This window comes from Ruditapes philippinarum, unplaced genomic scaffold, assembly GCF_026571515.1.
Source record: "Ruditapes philippinarum isolate M1 unplaced genomic scaffold, ASM2657151v2 ctg3662_1_1_1_1, whole genome shotgun sequence".
Taxonomy (NCBI): domain Eukaryota; kingdom Metazoa; phylum Mollusca; class Bivalvia; order Venerida; family Veneridae; genus Ruditapes; species Ruditapes philippinarum.
In genome coordinates, this window is record NW_026852629.1 from 53,482 (window position 1) to 57,780 (window position 4,299).

Genomic DNA, 4,299 nt, shown 5'->3' on the forward strand with positions numbered 1-4,299 from the left:
TTATGTTCTATGGTACTATTTTTCTAATAGACAAAGACTTTGCTGGGGGGGGGGGGAAACATATATTCCCCGGTGACAACATATCCCACAATGGCAAACTCATAAGAAGAAATCACTGGTAAAGATATGTCTTCCAGATAAATCCTTCAAAAGTAACAATGCAGAAACCAATCATTTTACAGAAAATTTGTATTAAAGGGACATAACTTTTTCAATAATATGTTGATTGCAGCCAAAACTAAACTTAACCTTAACATACTTACATACCACATATAAACACAATCATTGAAATCCTTCAACAAAACAACTATCTCATGAAAACCTATGATTTCAAAGAAAGTTTGCTTAAAAAGGGGCATAACTCTATCAATAATAAGTTGATTGCTGAGAAAATTAAACTTAACCTGTGTTTTGATATAACAAACATGTACTTGCATACCAAGTTTAAAGTTTAACACATTCATTGAAATCTTTCTGAAGTTATACTGCAGGATGCATTGATTTCACAGAAAATTTGGTTACAAAGTGGTATAAATCAATCAGTTGATGTCAGTGAATTGAACGTACATGCCAAGTTCAAATATGATAGACAAGATCAACAAGGAAAGGCGGCGTTCAATGAACGCAACCCCCACATGACCCAGCAACAAGAACCAATGGCAAGGAGCCCAGGGGGACCCCAAACAAAAACAGGACAGGGCAAAGACAGAGCACGGACAGGTTAATCATTAAATGATAATTAAATTGTAACTGATTAGGAATTCAAAGAAAATAAAAATAGGCCCACTAAGGGGAAGGGGACAGGAGACCGGGGGAGGGGTGGGGAGTAATCAAAGAAATAAAAACTAGAGGCAATGGGGAAGATACTTACCGTAGACGAGAAAACAACAAGGGACACAAGCAAAAGTGTCACCAAAACAGTATGAAACAACATAAGACATACATCTGAGGAACACAGTGGGCGCCGCCTTGGAACGGTCAGCAGCATAATAATGACTGCTGGGGAGTTTAAACCGGTTAATGGTGCACCAAACCTCGCTCTTAGCCCCACCATGTTTCCTATAAACGAGACAGTGTAAATAAAATGAATCCCCGCCAAGTGAAATTCTAACAGTTGTCATGGTTACAAAAGGTTAAATAAGTAAAACACTAAAATGATCATGTAGAAACATATAAAGTAAACCCAATGACCATAACAAAAGTACTCAATGTCCTAAAGGAAGACAGAGCAACAAGAAAATCACCTACAAGGGCCCGACGAAGCAAGGCAGAAGACGAACATTAAGACAATTCAGTCCAAAGGGCTTTACGAACTATCCATCATAGAGTCTCCCACTTGGTCCGTCAGATGCAATCAAAAGAGGAAAGCGTAGTGTCCAACTGTAAAAGGGTTGAACACTAAACATGCAGTATGTCTTAAAATAGTAGGGTCATAACCTCTTTTAATAAAACGTTTAATGATTTTAGTAAAAACAGCAGAAAAATTACCATGACCCAAAATCTTACGAAGTTTGTAAATCACATCGCCATAAAAACCAGGCTGGCTAATCCCTTGTCGCAGAAGAGTTTTTAAATCACTATTGAATTTGGAAATTAAATCAAAGTTACGATTGTAAAATTTAGTAAAATATTTCCGTAATTTATGATAGCGGTAGCCCTGTTTTAGAAGCTTGCTGGTAATAAAAATATTCCGCTCGTTGAAATCCTTTACGTTGCTACAAGCTCTAGCGAATCTAATTAACTGGGAAACATAAACCAATCATTGAAATTGTTCATGAGACATCCTGCAGAGACCAACAACCTACTGACAGACAGATAAGGACTGATATTCCAACTAGACAGTATTTTATAATTTGGCTACTTTTTGTTCGCACTATTTTCCTTTTCAGCCACATAAAGGAAAGTAGCCACATAAAAGCTTAACAGAATGAATGACTTCAAAGGGAAAGTACAGTTACCTATTGTTAATCTTGCCAAATTAGTTGCCAAATGTAAGATTGGATGGATTGACATGCGACCGAATTGGGATAAAGGGCCATTTCTTTCAATAGTTTGCCATTGGCCCCTTCCTATGTTGTTATGGAATAAACTCTTTTGTTCTCTACTGTTCTGTTTACAGTTAGATGACTGTTCTATTTACAGTCAGATGGCCCCCTATGCATATTTGGAATGTGGACATACAGGCAGACAGTCAGACAGTCACAATGCCATACATTAATATGTCCTGAAGTTTATTAAGCGCATTAAAATAGCTTGTAACCATTTGAATTTGGAATTTTCTAACGCCAGTTTTAGCAAATAAAGTATTATTAAGTTAAACTGCTGTTCAAAACTTCTGTTAAATAAAATCAAGAAAAACAAAGATCCAAAAGAACAAAAAACAAAACTGAAAATGTTACAGGCTTGGTTTGATTGAGCCTGCCAAATGGCATGGAAATATCACGCTTTGATCAGAACATTGCAAAAATCTTGTTTACGTAAATAATTAATGATCAAGTTCTATTGTTATTGAAATAAGCTTTATGACAAATGCTAAAAGTCATTTAAGTTCAGTCCCCTTTGTGGCAATTCTACAGTTATATAACATAAATACCAATAACAATTTCAATGGCTATGCTGAAGTACATGATAAATCAAGCACATATGGAATACAAATAACAGAAACTGACAGTTTCATTATTTCATATACAGATGTTTTGGGGTTTAAAGTGGTATGTGCTAATCTCTCTGTCATTCCTCATGATACAAAACTCAATATCAAATATGAATGACTGTCTGTTTGTTATGAAACAGTTTTCTCTCAGTTATATAAAATTAAAAAAAAAATACATTTTTATAAATTGACTCCATATAAATGAGTTTTATATTTTTTGTAGATGTTTACATTGGCAGTGCTACATGCCATGTGGTTTCTTGTTTCAGAATATTTTATTAATACATCTATGAAAACAAAGTGACCCTAAAAGAGGACTTAATTTATACAGGTGTCTACAAAAATATCATTAAACATCAATATAACCAGGTCCAAGTACATGAAAACAAACACACTTGTAAAACATTAACAAAACACAAACTATTATATTTAAATCAACAGGATCCATGCTGTTCGCTTACAGACCCTATTATCAGTAGAGAAACTGATAGCGAACAGCATTGATCCTGATCAGACTGCGCGGATGCGCAAGCTGGTCTGGATCCATGCTGGTCGCAAACACATTATGTTGGTTTTGTCGTGACGCAGCTCAATTATATTTAAATTAAAAAATTAACAAGATTGCATTTGAGAAAAATGCTATGCCACCGCATTAATACAACACTAAATAGTAGTGTTGGAACAGATTTTTTTTTTGTTTCTTTACAATTGAAGAGTGTCAAAATGCATAGATCCCTGACCTATCTAATTTTTATTATCAGATTAGTGGTTAAATATATTGTTATTCCAATAAAAGATCAGACTAGGAATATACCAATGCACTTGAGTCTTGTGAATTCGGTGGTGAAGATCAGATTTCACACAGCTTAAATTTCACGACTGCATCAAAGGACAACACAGAAACCCACTTTGTCAAAATCTAGGTCAGCTGATATCAAAGTTCACTTTACATCTTAATCTGTGCACATGATTTCATAGCTGTACATCAAAGGACAAGAAAGTAGGTCACATCATCAAAATCTAGGTCACCTGATATCAAAGTTCAATTTTACCACTAAAACTGTGCACATGGGCAAAATTTTATTGCTGTACATCAAAGGACAAGAAAGTAGGTCACTGTCCCCTTGATACAGGTCCACCAAACAACATTTTAAGTCAAATATCTAAGCTTTAGCTGTCTTCCCATTTTTACTATATACATTTAAGGAAAACCTATGGCACCGGGCAGGGCAATTTTGACACTAGAGGCAAAATTTGAACAACTTTAGTAGAGTACCTATAGATGATATCATTAAACAAAATTTAATATTAAAGCTCTAAGCCTTGTACCTTCAGAAAATAAGATTTTTTTGATTTTTTACTAAATGTATATATTGAAAATCAATGACCCCCAGGGCGGCGGCAATTTTGACCCCAGGGCTATATTTTGAACATTATCGCTAGAGATTCACTCCACAATGTTCATACAAAATATCTAACCTCTAGCATTTGTCAATTGCAAGAAGAATTTTTTTTAAGTTTTTACTAGAAGTTTTTACTATATACATATAAGGAAAACCAATGACCCCCGGGGCGGGGCTGTTTTTGTCCCCAGGGCTATAATTTGAACAATCTGGGTAGAGGTCTACCAGACAATGCCTTATGCA